Genomic DNA, 23,335 nt, shown 5'->3' on the forward strand with positions numbered 1-23,335 from the left:
CATACCCAATACTTGGGAAACACATACACACATAATTACTTATCTGAAATACAAATATAATTAAGCATTCTATATTTATTTTTAAATCCGATAATCCCATTAATCAGGTAAGTCATGAGTAGAAAGTGTATCAGAAGAAGAATCACAACAATTGCAAACAGTATTTGTGGAGCATTATACCAAGTGCTATATATGGGTCATTTAATTTTATATTTCTCCCTTTGTTAGCTCCAGTTTCTATAGCCAGATCTACAGATGAACTGACTTGACATTTGTGGACAGTCCTCACTTTAAAATGTTGATTCAAATTAAAGGCACCAAAGTAGTTTTAAGTCCATTAGCTCTTGGGATATAGGCGTGAAATTATATTTACAAGTGAGGCCTAGTATGAGAGCATAGTACAGGTACCAGAACACACCTAGTCAGTTTCATCATATCCATCTCCCTCCATAACAGCCTAATAGTCTAGCACTAGCACTGTTTCTCTTTAAGAAACTCGGTGTCCTTCTAGGTAGAACTGAGCTTCTTTCCCCAAACAAATGCTAGTTCTTTTCCTTAATAGCAGGCATATCTTTACCCTTAGAGTCCATTTACTATTTGGTGTCACCATCACAATCTTAATTGTAGTATTTAACTTTTGTTGAGTTCTTGTTACAGGCATTGTTAAAAAATTAGATAGCTAATTAAATTTTTTAAATTAGATATCTAATTAAACAGTTGAGTCATGTTTCTGATACCAACTATTTCTTAAATGCCTATATTCACTGCTCAGTTACATGGCTCAATGAGAGAAATGAAGTTCTAAGTTGTCTCTTGATCAGGACCAAGCAGTAAGACTCAATTTTTATTTGGCTATAAGCTAAACTTGGTATCATAACAAATATTTTATAGTTATTCTCCAGATCCACACCCTTTTCTCTATCCATTGACACATTTATTTATCATTTTCAGAGCTTGCTTTTAGTCTACAGACATGACCATTTCACCAAATCTCTCTGTATAGAATATATAACATATATAATATATAACATAAAATATATGTGTGTATAGTTATTATATAACATATAAGATACAGAAATCACAAATGCAGACAAAGGAGAAAACAAAAAAAAAAACAAAGAGCAAATAACAAAAAAAACCTCTCTAGCTTCTATTTCTTGGAGTTCATTTCAAGAAATCATTCTGTCTGATCAGATGCACAGAGCTATTGAGCTTTCTGATCTGGAATGTGCCTATACTTCTCCAAGTAAAAGCACTGGAATGTAAAAGACAAAAAAATTATACGTGGGCATGATAAATTAGAGAAGACTCTAACAGGACTCTATACAGGATTCACATAGACAGACAGGCTCCCAATATCTCTAAATAATAACTATTGTGATTTCTTGACAGGGTGGCCTTTGAGGTACCAGGTTTCTGGCATCACCTAATTTCTACATGCCTTAAAGCCAAATCAACTCTCATTGCCTCAAACCCAGCACCTCTCCTGTACTTCTAAAATATCTGTACAAATGGGGGGGGGGGGATTAAAAGTGTTCAAACTATGATTGGAATTAAGAAAAGCAAGCTAATTTATGTGTATAGTGTCAGAGATCAAGAACATATACAAACACTGGTGTGTCTCATTTGAATCGTGAGGTAACACAGCAGCTCCTGTGATGCTTGAGTGTCTGAGTACAGGCTTCAGCTTACTAAGGTCTTCACATTAGTACCTCCATTTCTTTTCCAGTTAGCTTACCAGATCAATAAAGTTTTTTAAAAATGCTGATAGAACTATTTGAAATGGTAGATCAAGTAGTCTGCAAGACTTAAGAGGGATTATGTAGGCTCTTGGAAATGATTTGGGGGTTAGATCTCTATTGGCTTTAGAAAGACTTTTAAAAATTGTTTGACATTCTGCCACATTGCTTCAAGGACATAAAAACTTTGAAGTACAACAACAACAGAAAAGATAATGCTAAAAATAAAATATCTGCTCTGGGACAGCAAAAGACTTAAGATCAATTTTTTCCCAGTAATAAATTTTAAAAACTGTATTCTTCATGAAACTTTATGATAGAATATGGCATGCATTATTTGCTCAGATGGGAACACTAGCCCTAGAAAGAAAAGAACTAGAATAGAATTTTGTTGTAAATTTTAAAAACGCAAATGTAATACAATAGCAAGCTCTCACATCTGTCCACTAAGACCAAAACTATTGATTGTATACTTAACTAAATTTAATCTGAAGAGCCTCAGAAATGTTTTTCTTCTAGACTCAGCCTAAAAAAACTTATTTCCCTATTTGAACTTTGTTATTTAAGATGCTCTTATTTAAGCAAGAGAAACCCAATCCAAATTTATTTTACATAAAGAAGAAAGTTAATGGTTCATTTTCTGAAATGGCAGTAAGTTGTGATATGATTTGTCCAAAAGGTCAAATAATGTCTCACAGTTTTGATGGTTTTCTCATTATCTTTAACCTCTGTATTTCTCCTAGTTGCTCTATTTACTCTTGGGAACCCCTTTGCTATACCATCCTAATGTTTTCCAATGTGACAATGTAACAGAATGAATGGCCCTTTCCATCCTGTGAATGAAGACTACATAGCTGGCACATTCCTTGTGTGGCAACATGACTCCAAATCATACTGGAGAAGGGGGACAGACAGACAGACATGGATGCAGACAAAGAGAATATGATTTGTAATACGTCAATCTCATATACAAATTCCTGGTTTATATATACAGTATATATCTATATACATATATATGTATAAATGGTATGTATCTGTTCATGTAGCAGATTTGCATTGAATAAAAACACATGCAGTCAATGGTCAGACTTTATGACTGCAGAGGTAAACAAAACACAGAGTTCTGTGCCTTACAGAGTTGACATTCCCATAGAGAAGCCTAGTAAACAGATAAGACCTTTGAATAGGTTGTACAGGCATTAAACAAGACACAGAGCTAAAAGGAGATGAGAAATAAAAATACTTTTTCTGAATGATTATATTTAACTCAGGCTGACAACTATTAATATGTTATCCTAATAGTAATGAAGTTTCTTTTAAAATTATGAAGATAACATCATTAATTTAAAATTCCATCCATATATATTAACAAGTAATAGATCAGAATGCCTCCATGAGCAACACCATCTTGACGTTAGCACTCACACGGAATGCAAATTAAAGTTCATATTGTCTGGCTTAAAATAGTATCAATCCCTTTCTAAACCCAAGAATGCCAAGGAGCATTTAATTTCTCGAATAGTTTTACAAAATGGCAAGGGTATGATGTATCTAAGGATGATGGTAGGAACTATTAAATAATCACTGTTTCACCTTTTGAAATGAACTAAAGCAAAAATCACAAGTATTTTACTGGTAAATGAGGTGAAGAAAATAACCTATTGCAAACAATAAAAAAGCCTCATTATTTTTTTGCTCACATTCCTTTGCTATCATATCATATCACATCAATGTGTGGTACTAGTTTAAGGCATGGCTTATTAGTCATCTTGTTTTTCCATCGAAGCATTTACTGATATCTATAAATTCTTATCGCTTTTTATTTTTGGCAGATACAAATAAAAAGAATTTCAAAATCTATACTACTACTTGATTTGTAAAATGCACAATATAATTCATTATAAAACAGTACTGTACACAACTCACAGTTAATTTAAAATGTGATCAGGCTCATACCAATAATCCTAGCTATTCAAGAGGCTCACGTATGAGGATCACACATGAGGATCGCAGCTCAAAGCTAGCACAGGTAGGCAAGTCCATGAAACTCCAATTAACCATCAAAAAATCAGGGGTAGAGCTGTGGCTCAAGTGACCAAGTACTAACTGAATGAAAAAGTGAATGGACAACAGAACCCAGGCATCAGTTCAAGGCCCAGATATTGGCATATGCAAACAGTTAATTAAAATATAATGAACCAGAACTCACTTCTGGTACTATGATTTAAATTCAGGGCCATGAACTCACCAAGCAGGTGCTCTACTAATTCATCCACACCATCAATCCATCTTGCTTTAGTTACTTTTCAAGTTAGGTCTCCTATTTATACCTGAGCCAACCTCTACCTCCATCCTCCTATTTAATTTCTCAAATTTACACTTACTATGAAGCTGAGATGACAGGTGTGTAAATGCCATTCCCAGCTTTCATTGGTTGAGGTGAGGTCTCATGAGCTTTTTGTCCTGGTACGAGTAGCCTAGAACCACCATCCTCCTCATCTCTACCTCTCCAGTAGCTAGGATTACAGGCATAAGTCACCATATCCAGGGACCCAGAATATTTTAAATGTATTTGCTAAATAAATGCACAGCTACTTTTCCTCCCAGTAGCTCGATGACAAAGGAGAACCCATATACAATGAAATAATTCTTGTGAAAAGTATCCTTTCTATAAACTGCTTTGTCCCATTCTAACAAAGACGCTTCTAGTGATATTTTCTTTTACAAATCTATATCAAACGATGTAATTATAATTAAAACTATATTTGCTTCCCTGGCTCTTGCAGATATGAAGGCTGAAACGTTTCAAATAGTCATACTGTTTGAGAGAGACAGTAAGTAAAACAATATCACTAAAAACTTTTGTGCAAAAGTTTCAAGCCAAATATTAATTTATTTAAAATATTTGAGAGAGTTTGCATGGGAAATCTAGACAAATGAAAAAACAACAACCTTCTCTACTTGATTCCTCCCCCTCCTCCAGTTTCTCAAAGCTCCCTATATTCTACGGCAGAATAAATGGAAAGGTACAGCATTAACTTATGCACATATCAACTGTTATTATCTTAACTAGGAAGCATTGTTTCATCTCTTTTATCAGACACAAAATGGATTGAAAGTTAATTGGAAAAGTATTTCATAAGAAAGGTGGTAGAGAAAGGTCTAATGTGTTTTTCGAGATATAAAGTTTCATATTTTTATGCTGGAAAAGATACCCATCAGAGAAAAATTGCTAGTTAAGAAGAGCACTTTTTTAAAAAGTGAACTTAAAAAAAAAATCTATGGGGCTGGGAAGGTGGTTCAGTGGTAGATCGCTTGCCTTGCATGCATGAGGTCCTGGGTTCGATTCCTCAGCACCACATAAGCAAAAAGAAAAAAGCCGGAAGTGGCACTGTGGCTCAAGTGGTAGAGCACTAGCCTTGAGCTGAAGAGCTGAGGGACGGCGCCCAGGCCCAGAGTTCAGGCCCCATGATCGGAACCCCCCTAAAAAAAATCTATGTGAAACCTGGTGGTTACAGTACAGCAAAGTAATAATAATAATAATAAATCTTTTACAGAACCACTATACTTAGCAGGTCACTAAATATTTGTGATAGACTTCAAAGCCCACTTTTTTCATGATCTTAATCACATTGTCTAAGTATTCTCTGTAACACTTTGTTTTTAGATGAGGGATTGCTCTCCCAAAGGTCCTCCTTATCTACTGATATCACCTCAAAAACCCTCTTTGTTTCAGTCACTGTCTGTGGCTGCCTGCCTGGATATTAAATATTTTTCCTGACCCCTGGAACTCGATGTGCATATATTATCCTGTGCATACAGTGGTTGTTCTTATTCATCAGTATTGGAAGTTTCTGATGACTCAGACCTATCTGAGTCATCTCTGTAGCTCCTACAACACAACTGCCTGCACTAAGATGTTGTATTGAATCCATCTGAATATGTACCCTGAAATCTAAAGAAAGGGCATGGCATTTTGATTTAATAAATCCTGAATCCCAACTACAAGGTTCAATAAGAATACTGAACCAGTAGCCTTACACTCAGTGTTGTGATAAACTAAAATACTGGAATATTTAACACAATTGTCAAAAATCTCATTCAGTAGAGTAAAAGATAAATCAAGACAAATTGAAAAACATTTGAAGAGCATGAAAATGTCAGTGAGCACTACATAAAAGTCTGTGGAACTCTCACTAAGCCATGTTCATATTCTATTTTCTGAAGAAATAATGATCATTGTAGCTATTATGTATTTAGTACTTGTCAAATGGCAAATACCACTAAACACAGTAAATTCATTATTTACTGGTTATGCAGGGGTCTTAGATGACTATATAGCATTAATTGATAATAAGCTTACAGATTATTGAAGGAATGACTACTTTACAGAAGAGAAAACCAAGTGTGGTTGAGTGTGGCAGGAGTTTCACACTCACTAGGCATGTTTCATATTTCCCTCTGTGCATGCAGGATGGTGGTTTCAAGGTTTTCTCTGGAAAGTAGACTGTGTGGGGAGGACAGATGCTTCTGCAAACACACAGGATGGGTGGGAGTATGCTAGCTTCTCTCTTCCCCTGGAAGCTACCTGTTGAGATAATGGCACAGTCCTGAGCCACACCGGCTTGAGAAGTTAAATATGGAGTCCAGATTCCTGGAGCAGACACTGACTTGTGTTAGATTAAATGAACACGAACATGACGGCAGTGTTAAGGCACTGAGCTGTAAGTCTTCACTTGTTACCACTGCATAATTGTCCAGACCCTAAAACTTTTAAGACTGGAAAATGTTTTGTAATTCTCAAAATGACAGGTAAAAGACTCCATTTTATGCTAGAGTTATAGTCATCTTAGACAGTGTGCTTCAGGAAGAAAGTAGCTCTGAGTGGTTCTTTTGGGACCTAATGGCTCTATCAAATGTGCAGTGTAAGTGCCCACAAAACATCCTCAGATTCCATTGTTGGGATCAGTGAGTAGTCCCTAAATTGAGGTCCAACTTTGAATACTGGATAGGAGGAAAGTAAATGCTCTTGAAGTTGAACACCATCCCAATCAGATCCTCTTTCTACTAATTCTTCAAGCAGTGTCAAAACTGTAAACAAGATAGATGATAGATAGATAGATAGATAGATAGATAGATAGATAGATAGATAGATAGATCTCAAATATAGAGATCTATATTCTCTCTATACATATAAACATGTATACAAATGTGTAGATATATGATATATGAGATCCTGCTGTATGTGTTTACATGTATGTTTGTCTTTTAGGTTTAACTCCCACATATGCGATAAAACTTAGAACCTTTGTTCTGAATCTAACTTACTTTTAGTTAACAGGATGTTCTCCAGTTCCATTGATTTCCCTTCAAAGGTCGTGATTTCTTTCAACTTTATAGCTAAATATTTCTCCATGTATATATATATATATATATATATATATATATATATATATACACACACCATATTTTTATAAAATGAGCAATAAGTTAGAAAACGACAATGGATTTAGAAATGTTACAACGTTGTATGTTCCTGTACAAATACATACACAAAACATCTCTTTCTACTTTATATCTACATGTATACTTCATGTTTCAGATGAGGAAACTGAATTCTGTAGTTCCTCAGGTTTTATGTATCTTTGTTTCTTCAGTAAATCAGTATTCAGAATACTAAAAGTATGGAAATATTTGTTTAGTTAAAGAAACAAGACTATAGGAATGAAAACATCAACGGACCAATGTGTGTGTGTGTGTGTGTGTGTGTGTGTGTGTGTGTGTGTGTGTGTGTGTGTGTGTGTGTGTGTGTGTGTGTGTGTGTGTGTGTGTGTGTGTGTGTGTTCCTAAACGGACCAATGTGTGTGTGTGTGTGTGTGTGTGTGTGTGTTCCTAAACCATATTTGTAGGAATTACTCAAACATATAAAAAAGCAGATGGCCTTTATAATGCAAATATCTGGCTGATTTTAGAACTATTTTACTTTCTCAGCAGATACATTTTTTGAATTCTGAGTTAAAGCTATAAAGTATAGATGGGTTAAATTCAACAGATAATTGATTAGTCCTTTTATACAACCATCTCCTGTTCCAATCCACCAAAAATTATACACTATACAATGACCATTTAATTTATGAATAGCTCATTAAATTCATTGTTACTTTTAACCAATTTTTAAAAGAATTTGATGAGATGGCTGCTATGTGGCTTCTGTCCACATCTATCTTACATATCAACCCAAAGGCATTTTGACAGATGGAAATGAACATGACATAAACTAACAGAGGGTGAAAATGGCCTTACAGTTTAGTGAATGAGTAAAATATTACCATTTAAAATGATTTTGAAGCAATATATTCATTTTAATTTCTTCATGTTTATGTACAAATGAAAGAAAGCCAAATAATCACTAACAATTTATGCACTATAAAAATGAAATTTGTGCTTTGACAAATTGACTAAATAATGGTTCACCTTTAGAAAAATGAACTTTTAAAATGTATTGTTTATAGTTTTCATCTCTAGTAAAATATACTTTTTTAAAACTTTTAAACTTTTACAATTTTTAAGTATTACAATATCTCATGCCATACTGTAGGGCAAACAAACTTGTCCAGAAAAAGAATTCAAAAGCAAACTCAACTAAAAACAAAAATTCACACTGCTCAATAAGGTGGAATTTTGAAATTCTGTTTCATGTTTATCTGGGATGTGAGTTGTATATTCCTATATATAAATATACCCTTTGAAAATGCACTAAAATACCCATATAATGCTTCAAAAGTACTTGACAAAGTCATTATGAACATATGACATACTTCAAAATGTTCATCTGCACTCTATGTTATGAAGAAATAGAACCTTAGTAGCAATTTAATATTTTTACTGTATCAAGGAAACTCAAATGTCTATTAAATAGCATCAAAATTGTTTCCTAATCCAGGACATCCTCTGTTACATTTTAAATAAATTTTACTGTATACTTATCAGTAGGGATAATAAAATAAGAAAGCTTATTAGACTGAATAAACTGTGGCAAATTGCTTGAGGTATGTACAGGGTGATTTCTTTTCCTTGCCTGGAGTCTGATGGCCTTCATATGCCCTGGCCTGGATTAGAATCCTTGCTCTTGTAGTACAGAGCTACTTGCTAATTGCGTTCCAAAGAGAATTTGGAAAGATTAGTGAAATTTCTTGAGATACCAGTAGCAACATTTCAGCGGTAAAGTGACCAGTTAATGTCCACAGATTTCAATTCACTCTATCACAAAAATTAACACAATTAAAATGGTGGATTTTGTCTTAAAGGTACTTGCATCTTCTCTCCAACACACACACACACACACACACACACACACACACACACACACACACACACACACACACACACACACACACACACACACACACACACACACACACACACACACACACACAACTATTTCCCTACTGATGAAGCTGTTAGCTAATCAACTAAGGTATACTAAAAAGTCAAGTGTAATCAGGTATTAAGAAAGACATGATTAGGGAAAGTATTTAAGAATCAGAAGCAGAAGTCATATTAAATGTAAATGCTTCTGTCTCTAAACTTAGAAAGTTTTTCTTTGTGACATTTAATTTCTGTTTCCATCTATATTACCCATCTGCCTTTCTAATTAACATTTATATTCATCCCAGTGTTCGTCTTTCCTCTTAGTTTATATCAATATGAAGATGGTTCCTCTCTAGTAAAATGGGTCCTCAAGCAATTCTAATTAATCACAATGAGGTCTGAAAGGATGAATTATGTAGACTTAAGTCTATATGATTTTTGTCCAGTGTCCCTATTTGTAATCAGAAATGTCACTTCCTTATAAAGGAATATATAATAGGAAGTCATAGATGAATATTCTCTTCCAATAGTGGCAATAAACAATAATGACTGGCACAGATACGTTGAAAAACTATTCTTATATTTTCCTGTAAAAAGTAACTTTGGATTGAGCTGTCAAGTTTTAACATTTCTCTTATGCAAATATGATCTCAGAGTAGCTACTAGACAGACATGGCTAATACAGAAATTCTTCTTTACCAAGTCTCTACTATCATAAGCCACACAGAAATATAATATAGTGGTAACAGAGCTACCCTATGACCCAGCAATTCCACTGCTGGGTTTTATCCATTAAAGCACAAACAAGGCTACACTAAAGCTACCAGCACAACTATGTTCATTGCAGCTTTATTTACCATAGTTAACATATGGAATCAGCCGAGATGCCCCTCAATGGATTAATCAAGAAAATGTGGTTTACATACACAATGAAATTCTACTCATCCATCAGAAAGAATGATATTGTACCATTCATAAGGAAATGGAAAGACTTGGAGAAACTTACATTAGGCGAAGGAAGCCAGACCCAGAGAAACAAAGGGGGCATGTATTTCCTCCTTTGTAGTAGCTAGAATGTGCTTATAAACTCAAGTAAACACACTGGGTGATAAGCAAGAGCTTACAAATGAATGAACTGAAGACTCTGTGGAGAGTGCAAATAGTGTAATTCTTTAAAAAAAAAAAAAAAAAAAAGATTAAGTCAAGCCCAACAAAATAAGCAGCAGGAAATGGGTACTTGCAAAAGGGGAAGGTGGGGGCAAGAGGAAAGGGGTAGAAGAATGAAGAATGAAGAGGGGAAGAAGGTAAAATGCACATAAGAATTCATTGTATATGGCACAGAATTGAGAACTATAAAGGAAGGGGTGAGTGTATGGGGGTGAAGATGTTGAAATGATGACACATATCAAGGTGAATTGTTAAAAGGCAAAGAAGTTAAATACATAAGCTAAAATTAAGGTAAATAAGGGAAAGGGTGGGTTGGGAGGGGTCGGTGAGACTGTTGAAAGGGATGACATTGGTCAAGATGCACTGTATTCATAAGCTGCTTTGGTGAATGCAACTCCTTTGTACAATTACTTAAAGATAATAAAAATATGCAAAACATAATAATAATTGCTACCACTAAATAACTACACTTTGAGGTTAGTGACCATAGGAGATGGCTGGAAGCAAACAGGTCTTTCAAGACCTGAGACACCAGTATGAGAAAAACAGCAATGCACCCATCTCAACAAATGCCTCCCAAGCTTCAGGACTGGGTAAGACAGGTTCCCAGTACTGGGGAAAGAGTAAATGAAAGTGTTCCCCAAAACTTGGTCAGGGTAGTACTGTCATTCCTACCTACTGGGAAGATTGACAGCTCTTGCAAATTGCCACCAACCTAGGAAGGACACTGGCTTCTCTACAGTTGCTTAAGTCTGCACAGCTGTTTTTAAAAGTTCACTGAGGCTTGTCTGTTAAACGTGGGGGATGCAGTCATTAGAATGTGGCTCTTGTTGGAACTCAACAGGAATGAAGAACTAAGTTCTTTCTCTTGCTCATCTTATAGATGTGTTAGAAGCATTGCCTATAGAAGTTACTTGGTTCTGTTAAACAGTGAAATTTGCATTAGGTCCTATGAAAGAACTTAAGCGCCTTTGTCAAATAAATGAAGCAGGCAGTGTTTAGCAAAGAATACAGTAAACATAGTAGGTTTCATAAACATGGTAAGCTGATGTTATTCTCATCTAATAAATTATCCAAATATTTCTTCTAAATATATGTTCTTAGCAAATCTATATCTCTTAGAATATGAACAAAATATTCTTTCAGAGAGACATCAGTTCTGGGAATGTTAGTATTTAGAAGTGTTTAAATATTAGTTATGTGTAGATCAGAATTTATTTTCCCTCTTGAGTAAAGTTTCACAAGAAAATCTGCTTGTCAAAAATCACTGACTTGGGGCTGGGAAGATGGTTCAGTGGCAGAGTGCTTGCCTTGCAATGCATGAGGCCCTGGGTTTGATTCCCCAGCACCACATAAGCAAAAAAAAAAAAAAAAAAAAAATATCACTGACTTAAACACTTTGACACAAGTAGATTTGGAAAATAGTTGCTAATGTATAAAGCAAGCCCTGCAATAATAATCACCCATATCTTTAATCTATAGTTCTTTTATACCCATGAATACATAGTAAAATGTCTGAATATTGGGACTACTGATTTTTTAATAAAACCCCAATAGTATCTAGAATGATGCTATCAATTTACTAATTTACATAAAGATATTAATCTTTGGACAATCTGAAGCTGCTGCTTATGATAATTCCTAAAAAAGTAGATAATAAGAAAGCTATCTAGAAAATCTGAGGAGAGGAAAAGAATGTTCATTTTTCTACACTTACAGCCTCAAAGTACATTCTTTTGTATAAACTGATCTCAAAAAGGTTCTGAAACTCTGCAGCTTTTGCGAGATGAGAATAAAGTTTATAAAAAGAGAGATGGAAAGCATATTATTCCATAGTTAGAGTTCTGCCACTTATTGGGTTGAGACTATGCCTAGCTATTAGGCTGTTAAGCATACAAACTTGAGAAAATTCAGATAATTGCAGGTTTGAATTCTTTTCTCAAAAAAAAAAAAAAAAAAAGCTTTAAATGTGGTTGAACCAGCACTGAAGTGATTTGCCTCACAACCTTCTGGGAAAAATAATTTCAAACAAAAGAGGAAGGATTAAGCACAGAAGTTAGTTAAGTCAGCAGAGAAGTCCAAAATCAATTATGTAAAGCTTGACCTTAAATTACCTACAAAACATAGTACTCATAATTTTTTGGAATCAACCTAGACCAGAAAATGGTTTGCATACCAAATGTTGAAAACTACTGCAGTAGACAAATGAAAGAACAAGATAAAAGTCCACATGAGGTATATTGCATTCGGTCAGTCTGCCTTAAATACAATTAGGAAAACTCCTAGAGACCCCAAAATGCTCATCCTTCGGAGTTAGTTTAACTAATTTTAATGTCATTATATATCAATATATGGAAGAGATTTATTAGCATTGGGGATGTGTTGGGTTTAAAGCAAACACATAACAGAAATATTCTTGTTTATAGGTTTTCCATGTCTCACAAAGCTTTCTTGCCCTAAACTCTCCTCTCTGGTCACCTCAGTGTAGCTGACCATCATGCAAGACATAGCACCATAGAAAAATCAACTTTTTAGATACAGTTTGAATTTCCAATGGGATGCGTGAGAGAGTTCAATCTATTATGTGTGTGTCTATCTATTCAGCCTTCTATCTATTTATCTGTTAGCCATCTATGAATTTGTCTATCATCAATCAATGCCCCATCATCTATCTACCCACCTCATTTCTCTATCATCTATCTATGAATGTATCTATCATTCATCTATACTCTATATGTCTATCTCTCTCCATTAGTGCAACCATCATGTACTATTTAGTATTTTATTCTACTATTAAAATGCAAGAAAAATTTGATGGAACAACTCCAAGTTACTAAAAATTAAGGCAGGGTTTTTGTCAAAGAGTTCAGTATTACTAGCACTAATGTCATGCTTGAGTAAACATTAGATCTGGAATTAGGTTGTAGGGAGGGAGATACTATAAGCCAAAGACAAACTTTACGAAAGATTCTCCTCACAACATCTATAAATGTAAATAACATTTAATGAAAAATTTTAAAGCCAAAATTAATGCAAAGAAATTCAGGATGAACAAAATATTGTTTTGAAAAAGGCCCCAAATTGCTGGGCACCAACGGCCCATGCCTCTACTCCTAGGAGGCTAAATCACAGTTCGAAGCCAGCTGGGGCAGGAAAGTCTGTGAGACTCTTATCACTAATCAATCTCGAAAAAGCTGGAAGTGAAGCTATGGGATAAGTGGTAGAGTGCTAGCCTTGAGCAGAAAGGAGCTCAGGGACAGTGCCCAGGCATAGAGTTCAAGCTCCAGGACTGGCGAGAGGGGGGGGGGAGATACAGGATCATTACACTGATATTCTCTTTTGCCTTAGGTTTCCACAAGACTCAGCATGGTGCCAGTATTTAGCTCCTCCAATAAGAATTTCTCTGGGTTACACTGTCAATCTTGCATTAGATGACACTGAATTTGTAGTAAGTCAATTTTTACACAACTGACATGAACAAGCACATTGGAAACCAAACAAGTTAAGTCAGTCACTTGAGCTACTATTTTGTCAACAACCATTGAATAGCCACTGGCTAGATTAAATTGATAATTTCTCTTTTTCTTTAAACTTGTTTATGAATACAGATGCCCTATGTTAACAGATCAATGAAAACTATGAATACTCTTTATTAACATTGGGATGTCCAGAAAGAAGAGAGTTTATTGGGAGAGCCAAACCACGGGGTGGCACTCCGGGGCAGGGTGTAGCGACCTGACTTAGTTGCTGGGTACAGTTCTATCAGGTTCTATCAGGTGTGGCAAAAGGAAGTTCAGCTACTTTAAAGAGGAGTTCACCTTAGAACCTGAGGTCCTTTCACTGACTCACAGTCTGGTGATTGACAGTTACTTGGTGATTACAGACTTCAGGCAGGTGATTTCTGGCAAGGCCACATTCTGCCTTTCATGAAGAGGAAAGGAGGGAAGGGGGCTTTCCCTGGCAGACCAGGGCAGACCTAACAAGATGAAAACCTCAAAGCCCAGGGAAGTTAAATCAAGGTCAAAAATCAAGGTCCATATACTTTCATGCTATATTTCCTCTCACAAGGTAAATATTATTTTTTTCAAATAAAAAAACATGTTATTAATGTTAGCCTTTCTCTTCATAAACTTATTAGAAATTTTTTCAGAATTTTCCTAGGGATTAGGAGAAAAATCTGGTAGGTTTTGTCCAAAGTAAGATCTATGAACCATTATTCTACTGCCCTCTATTGTCTGATAGTGAATAATAATGTCCTTGAACAAGATGAAATACACAATAAAATAGCATTTACAAAGGGTGCACACCTATCTGTTTCCTGCATATTTATCAATAACCTAGAATATCCTCCTCTAGAAAGAAAACTATGCAGATTTTTCTTTTGGGAACTCAAAACCCCATTAGGACTGTTTTATATTGGTGTTTATACTTCGGCACACAATACAAATATCAAGATTCATTGAACCTAACTTTCACGTTTTTAATTAAAAAATGCATGTATTTGAAGATAACAAGTCCAATATACAAATATATAAAATAATAAAAATTCTCCAAATCCTATATCCAGAGATAAACACAGTTGTCATCTGATGCAATAGTGACAGAGTTCAATATACACACTGAGTTAAAATAGTCACTAATATTCTGAATTAAGGTGTCTTTTTATTCAATCAAATTGGCATTTACTTGATTGGCTGTTGCTAGTCCCGTAAGTGTTCAGTTAGTTAGGTGAGTGTATCATGAGTACTCATGCTAGGAGCACTGAAGGCTATTAAAAAAACACTCCCCAAAACCTGGACAAGCAGATGACTAATGTGCAAAAAGCAACCAATGAAAGCAAACGAAAGGCAGCATGCCCTGTGGCAGTAAGTCACAACAAAGGAAGGAAGAAGAAGAACACTGTGTAGTCTATCTGCACTGGGAGTGGCTTATGGAAAGCTTCTCAATTTTGAAGAAAACATGGGCAAAGAAGAGGATACAAGATAATATAACACTGCTGGGCACTGGGGCCTGTAATCTTAGCCACTCAGGAGGCTCAGATCCGAGGACTGACATTCTAAGCCAGCCCAGGCAAGAAAGAAACTCTCTATCTTCAATTAAGCACCAAAAAACTGAAAAGTGGACTTGTGGCTCAAGTAGATGATCACTATCCTTGAGCACAAAAAGCTCAGGAACAGCGCCTATGCTGATGAGTTCAAGCCCCAGGACTGGAGTGCGTGTGTACACGCATGCACATGTGAGTGCACGTGTACACACACACACACACACACACACACACACACACACACACACACACACACACCACATACCTATTATGCAGGTGCCATGTGGAGACTAGAGTTAATGGTGAATTGGTTGTACTAGGAAGGAAACTGTGTAATTCTGGCTGGGAATGTAAAAACCAGTGACAAGAATATTTTGTCTGATGTAGGGAATGAATGTCCACAATGCAGCCACTATTTCACAGTATTTATGGCATCCTTGGGTCAACATGCAATATACAAGAAGCAATATGCAATGTCAAAGAAAAGAAATAAAGAAAAAAAGAAGGAAATGAAGCAAAAAGGAGGAAAAGAAGGAGGAAACAGAGAAGAAAGATCAAGAGTCCAAAAGACAGAAATAAATTGGAAGGCACACGAAGAATACTGAGAAATACAATATTCATATATTCAGATGTGTGCTGGCATATTGGATAAAGAGCAAAGCTAATAAAAATGCCACACATGCAAAAAAAGAAGTTATGAATTCATTCTAAAGCACATACAGGCAGACACTGAATTTTGAAGCAGGTGAATTATAGAATGAAAATATTATTTGGCCTTCAGTAGTATGTACAGGTGTACAATAAACAAATGTTGACATTATCTGACCATGTAGAAGGATATTTGTAGTAACACATTATTGCCAATTATAATCTTTCTGCAATTGTAATGTGCAAAGTAGTATTTCTAACATTCCCTAGCCTGCTTAATCTGTCATCTATTCATCTATATTCACAGAGCAAACATTCCTTGTATACCTCATATGTGAGAGTCATTGTTCCAGATCTAACAATAAAATGAAGATTATTTCCTTATATATTTGTTACAACTTATTTCAAAAAAGGAGTTCAGATAAAGAAATGCGATTAATATATGATTGCTTCTCTGAAGGAGGTTCTAATCCCAGTAGAGGAAGACACACATACATAATAAAAGAAAGAAAACTAAAAAAAGAGGCATAAAATCATTCCACGTAAGCTTGAGGTAGGGTGAGATGAATTGCAAACTGCTGGATTGAGTAAGCCTTCATGAAAGATGCAGTAGAACAATGGAGATGTGAAAGATGCATGGAATTATAGCAAGAGAAAGAAGATAAAGGAGGTATTGCATCTACAGGGCACTATCTACTTAACATGGGAGTGTTACCCAAGCATAGAGTCTGTAGTTTTAAGGCCAGATAAACAACAGGAGTGGCTACAGCAAACATTTCAGATTCTACTTATGCTTTTGAGGGGTGTGGTGTTCTTTGGATTGGGGATGTTAAAGATGTATTACATAGAGAATTCTCAAATGAAGAATAAAAATATTAGAAATATTACCTGTCCTTGCTTGTATGTATAGACAATGGAAGAATGTATAGACATGTCATCATTTGTATAATCACCCAACCAAGGATATCTGGAGTTTTGCTCAGTTGGCAGGTAGCAACACAGATTTCATTTTCCAAGGTCAAACACACAGGGAAGGAGTTGATGGCTTCCAAGATGTTTAAACATGAAAGAAATTGCCCATTTGTTCATTGGCCAGTTTTATGAACATTCTTCTCCAACCTCTCAAGTACCTGGAATTAGCTATTTTAGCCATTCCTACCAATGAGGAATGATATACTGTAGAAAAGGATACACCATTCATTTTCCTAATGGCTAATGATACTGAATCTTTTCATTTGTATATTTGTCATAGGTTATTCCTTACTAACATTTTTTTTATTTTTTTATTGTGAAAATACTGTACAGAGGGGTTACAATTACATGGGCAAGATAATGAGTACATTTCTTATCAAGCATTGTAGCCTCCTCCTTTGTTTCCCCTTCCCATCCCTTCCCACCCTCCCCCCAACTAATCCCCCGCCCCCCCACCAAAGTTGTAAAGTTCGTTTTCGACATAACGACTTGTAACATTATGTGAGCTGTTACAGCAAAAGTATTTTTATGTAATAAGGCACTAGCTTTATTCTATTTTCTTATCTTTTTTCCTTGACTTGTTTTTGGCCTTGCCTTAAATTTGTTATTGTCTTTCAACATATAGTCTTTAATAAGCTACCTTAAGAACTTGTGGAATAAGTCTGGGGGAAAAGGGAACAAAATTGCACTGAAATTTTCAATATGCAAAGACACAGGATCCTTTCTCCGTTTAACATCATTAAAGAAAAATATTAAGTATGTTCAAGGCCATTACTAATATTCAATCAATTTGTAATTCTAGGCATATGAACTGAGCTTGAGTGTGTATGTCTCAGGAACAGAAGTAGCTTGTTTATTTGTTCATGGTGTTTCCTTAGAGATAAGATTGCTTTGATGATGATTAAAGATAGATTACAATCCAGAATATTCAAATCAATGAAATACACATTCGCATGAAAGCACACTCACTTGCTATAAATTAAAAAGGAGTATTTGGTTTACCTCTTCAAGATGGATCTGTCTACTGTTTGTGCCAAGGAGAACTAAAGGCCTTAGGATAGGAGGTGCTTTGTAAATAACCCCTGCTATCCCCCAGGCTCTGCAGAGAGGTTCTGGAACATCACCCAGAGCTTAATTAAAGTCTCCTCGTTGCTGGAACTGTCTCTAGCAGTTTTCCTGGGTGGTTTGATGAGCTGTCCAACAAATGAGTTGCTGAAAACCAAAGTGGTACTTAGCTGTAATTAACACAAATAAACTTGTAATAATCTGCTGACCTTCTGACTTCTATATTGCGTTCTCTCTCTTATCACTGGCTGCTTCAAAGCAATGTACATTTTACTGAAAGATTATAAATAGCAAATGCTCCAAATGTCTCTATTTCCTCAAGCCAACACTGAGTATCATAAAACTATGCCTCACTCCATCGAAGTTTTATGTTCTATAGAGCTAACAGATTATGTATTGTAACAACAAATAGGAGGAGCAGAGACAATACAACTGACTGGGTATTATAAAATATTTATTTAAATTTGGATGATCTTCCAAATCTTTCAGGCTAATTTCAGCAACAATTTCTAATATACTTTGTTATTTTTATGTGGAAGGAGACTTTTTTTTTAAAGAAAAAGGGTATAATGAACATTTAAAACATAAGGGAAGTCGGGTGATGAGTACCAAAACGCAGAATAAATTCCGGGGCTCCAAAACACAGGAAGGACTATAGTTCATAATAACCCATTATATATTTTTATAAAGGTGCTCAACCTGAATAGAGGAGCACCAAAGTCTCTGAACATAAAGAAATAACAAGGTAAGGGAAAAGTTAATAATCCTGACATTTTTATTTTAGCACAATGTATTTATGTGTTGAAATATCACACTGTACCCCAATTAACATACACAACACATTTATGTCATTTATATTGTTGCATGCCTATTGTGGGAAAATGATGTATTTCTTTGCATTTTTTAAATTATAATTTTCGCACAAGTCTTGAATCACACATTAATTCCATATCTATTAAAAATCACATCTACAGATTCTTCTTGATTTGATCTTTTGCAGTACTGGACATTGGAGAACATGGGACCTTGGTATGCATGGTTGGTGCACTACCAAATGAATCACCTCAAAACCCATCTTCCATTGCCTAATCAGAGTTCCTTTATTCCTCTACCTGTGTTTCCTTTTTTGCTGAAATGACAGGCACAGCACCATGCCCAGTCATTGTGCTTCTCTGTTCAGGTAGCAGATGCTCGGACAATGAGTAAGATGAAATCTCTCCTATGTTTATGCTCACCCTGGCCTCAAATGCATATCTCCAGATCTTTGAGTCCCAAGTAAGATCATAGGCTTGAGCTACATACCTGGCTGATACTAACTAAATTAATGTGTGGTTTCCCTCTAATATATGCTTATTCATCAATATTTAAATGAAAATATCATTTTATATCCATATATTGCCTATGGCCAAAATTTCAATTTTCTTTACCCCTGTTACCATTTGCTGGAGATAATTAGAGGAAGAATGAGATGCCATGTAGTCCTTAAAATTCACAACGCCCTCGACAATAATGACTCTGGGCTTCTCGGTGCACTGAGAAGCCCATGCAGCTACTATTCAGTCTCCTCCTCATTGCCAAGAGGAAAGGGAGGATAACACAATCTGAGCATGAAATGGAGGGTTTCAATGCTGAAACACTGTGAAAGAAAAGGAAAGGGGAAGCTCTGTTGGTGTATGAGCTATGGCGAAGGAAATCAGTCTGACCTCAAGGGCAACCCTGGAAGTTTGCAAAATGTCAGGCAGCAGTGAGCCAGCACCATTTCTTGGGACTTCCAAAGAGCCCAGCAGGACTGCAAACCACAAGGTCTGACGCAGCGTAGCGTCTTCCCTCTCTTTCCTCAAGGACAAATATTTACTATATAGTAACAAGGGAGCAGTATCTACATATTTACAGATACTGGTAAGGAAAACATAGAAAACTGGATCCCAGGTGTGGCGCAAACAGGAAAAGTAGGGAGTTTGTACATTTCTTCAGAAGTCACATATGCCTTGCAGAATACCTTTTTTGAGTTTGATGATCACTCAGCTACACCCTTTGTTATAGACTAGTTGTTTTTCAGGTGAATTTCCTGGAGTGGCAGCAGCAGCAGCTCCTAGACACTTGGAATTGCAAATTCTCAGACTAACCTCAGTCCTTGTGATCAGCAGGATTCAGGAGCCTTTGTTGTGGACAGTCTGACATTCTGCATTTTCACAAGACCATCAAGGAATTCTGCCACAGGCTGGTATTTGAGAAACACCACTCTAGAGAAATCTAGGAGACAAGCAGGGGTAGCATATCATATCACTTTTCTTTATCTGTTTTTCAGTTAACTGGGTTTTAGGCATTACAGATATTGTGAATAATGCATCATGGCTCCTGACCTCATACGGTTTATAACCTAAAGACAATAGAAAAATAAAGCTAGATTAAAGTTATAGAAGAAAACAATATGGGTAGATTTAGGATTAACAGGGAGAAAAGTATTTTAAATGATAAGGTCACCAAAGTTCATTCTAAGGATCCTGTCTTTCAAATATATCTGCAGGACCAAGCTGTCCTCCTTACAGAAGAGTCAGTACCTGCATTTGAACAAGGCTGCTGAGTATCTGGAGATGTGTACACACAATACACAGCAATAAAGAAAGCCCACTAAGTGGTAGGCTAACTTCTTCCGACTTAAAGGTCCTCTAACAAGGAAAATCTCAGTACTAATTTGATTCCTGTGCAGTCTGCATTCGTCCTATGGGAAGAAGATGAGGAGATTTGCTCTGCTACTTGCTACTTCTAGCTAGCAAACACAGAATTGGGGCCCAGTACCAAACATTACTCCCCAGTGAATCTTTTGATAGTATAAGATAAATTTCAAATGAAGTTTATTTTTCTGATCCTTACTTTTCTTTATACCAAGTCAGAGTGCTCATGTTCTAATTAGATGCTTGATTCAGGTTATCTATGACCATAATAATTGGATTGATTTGTAGAAAGGAAAAAAAAAGATGATTCAATTAAATAATTTAAATCATTAATTCAAGAACTTAACTACAAATTTTAATACTATGTAACTATTTTCATTAATCTTATTTCATAATACAGACAACCTAACTGCTCCAAGGTCACCTACTATGGTATTTAATTGTGATATAGAGAAAACCAGTATGAGGAATGAAAATAAGAAGGAGAATGAACAGCTGGAAGGCAGTAAGATCAAGGCCTAACCAAATCTGGTGCTGGGCACTCTATATAACACATACTTAGACACTCTATCTGAAAAGATCTGGATTGTCATGTCCCATATATCACAGTTTCAGGTACCAACACAAAGACTGAAGAATTCTTGAGATTTTTCCAGTCAGATACAAGTAAGGACTAAGTGGCATAACTTAAACTCAAACATGTAGGACTCCCCCTAAAGCCCAAAACACTTGATTTATGGTGTTTCTAAGCATCACCTACTTTTGTATTTCTGCTGTCTACTGTTCTATTTGAATCAACACTGTTGTGTCATTCTCAGAGTCCATTTCATATAATTTCCCTAAAAATAAAAGGAAAATTTCAATCGATAAAAATAAACCAACAGCCGGTGCTGGTGGCTCATGCTTGTAATTCTAGCTACTCAGGAGGCTGATGTCTGAAGATCATGGTTCAAGGCCAACAGAAAGTCTGTAAGACTCTTATCTCCAATTAACTACCGGAAAACCAGAAGTGGCACTGTGGCTCAAGTGGTAGAGTGCTTGCCTTGAACTGAACAGCTCATGGATAGTGCCCAGGCCCAGAGTTCAAGCCCCACCACTGATAAAAAAAAAAAAAAGGCAGCAATAATTTAAATTAATATTGTTTAATTCTGTCTCTTCCCATTGATTACTTGATTCTGATCATGATTTGTGAGGATAACTCTAAATAATAAAAACTATCTTCTGGTCAATGGAACTACGTGTATGATGGGCTACTGCTTTCTCTTGGGGTTACTCTGGCTAACCAAGACTGAGAATTTTAATGCCATTTAAATGAACTTCTATCTTTAGAATTGAGCCCCACACACCCTAAGAACTATTAAGTGATGCCTTATGTACAACTGTTGGTGACATCTTTTTTCATTGAGTCACATTTCTTTGTTAATAAATATTGGCTGATGAGGTCAATGAGATCAATGAACAGTTTTAAGCAGACTTTATAGAAATAAACAATGTGATGGAGTAAAACTGGGAAGAAGGATACCAATTAGGTGGTCCTGGAGCTCCAAGCCATCACGTGTAATTTATAATATTGTTCCTATGATAGCTTTACACAGACGGTAAGAATGAAAATCTTCTTCAATGCTAGATTTTTACATACTAGCAAAACGACCATGGTCAAGTGACTTATTGAAAGCATAGTTTCCTAAGCACTACCAGCGACAATAATAAAAATGCATAACTGAGAATACCATGCGAATGTTTTAAATGAAAGACAGCAGGTAAGATTTGGCTGAAAGGCAAAAACATGTTGCTATGATAATATCATTATTGTTATTTTGGGACTGGAAGCACAAACTTTTTGAGTATGTACTACTCCTCATCTGAAAATTAAGTGATTAAATGACCAGGAAGGACATCCTTTTGTTGCTGATTTTTTATGTGCTTTCCATCAGAAAGGTCACATGTGTAAATGAGTTATTAGTATCACTACTGAAAAAATGTACAATGCACTTCAGGAGTAAAATTGCAGTGCTACTTGGACTTATTTATTATGCTTTTGTTTTTGTTTCTAGTACACAGTGCTAGCCCACCAAAGTTCAGAATACACATTGCTAAGGAAGATCAGCACAATGACTTGGCTCAGATTTTGCCAGTCCTGTATTTAAAATCCACTCAGCAAAAAAAATGAACAGATTCATTTGGATAAACATAGAAAATCTTCAAAAAGTGAACTGCTTCATCATTATTAAGATTGTAACTATGAAGTACACTATGTAAAAAAATTGACACTTGGTATAATCACATTTTGACCATCCAAATGGGTCTTTATGCATTCAGTCAACACAGGCTGACCTTCAACAATTTATACTCTGGTCTTTAGATTGAGAAATACACATGTTTTGAGGAGTAACTTTTAAATATTTAATACCTATCAAAACATGACATTAATAAATTTTTTGCACTAAAAAAGTGTACCTTTTTGGTCAGTAATTAGTTTACATTGAATAAGAATAATCCACTTGTCTTCTGTTCTAAGCTATGTGTATTAACTCATTTAATCATCATAGCTACCTACTAGGTAATATAATGCCTCATTTTACAGATGATGAAACTGAGATACACAGAAGTCTAAACACCAACTAGAATCCTACAGGAAGTAAGCAGTCAGTCTG

At 35.7% G+C, this 23,335-nt stretch overlaps 1 long non-coding RNA gene across 1 annotated transcript in view; it reads right to left on the reverse strand.

The window, feature by feature from the left end:
• LOC138808007 (uncharacterized) overlaps positions 1-23,335 on the reverse strand; it is a 386,844-nt gene that overhangs the window by 321,345 nt on the left and 42,164 nt on the right. The window contains exon 2 of the long non-coding RNA XR_011366366.1: positions 20,133-20,259. This is a non-coding gene — a long non-coding RNA (uncharacterized lncRNA). The remainder of the gene's footprint in view (positions 1-20,132; positions 20,260-23,335) is intronic.

This window comes from Dipodomys merriami, unplaced genomic scaffold, assembly GCF_024711535.1.
Source record: "Dipodomys merriami isolate MVZ:Mamm:240054 unplaced genomic scaffold, mDipMer1.0.p SCAF_44, whole genome shotgun sequence".
NCBI classification, from domain to species: domain Eukaryota; kingdom Metazoa; phylum Chordata; class Mammalia; order Rodentia; family Heteromyidae; genus Dipodomys; species Dipodomys merriami.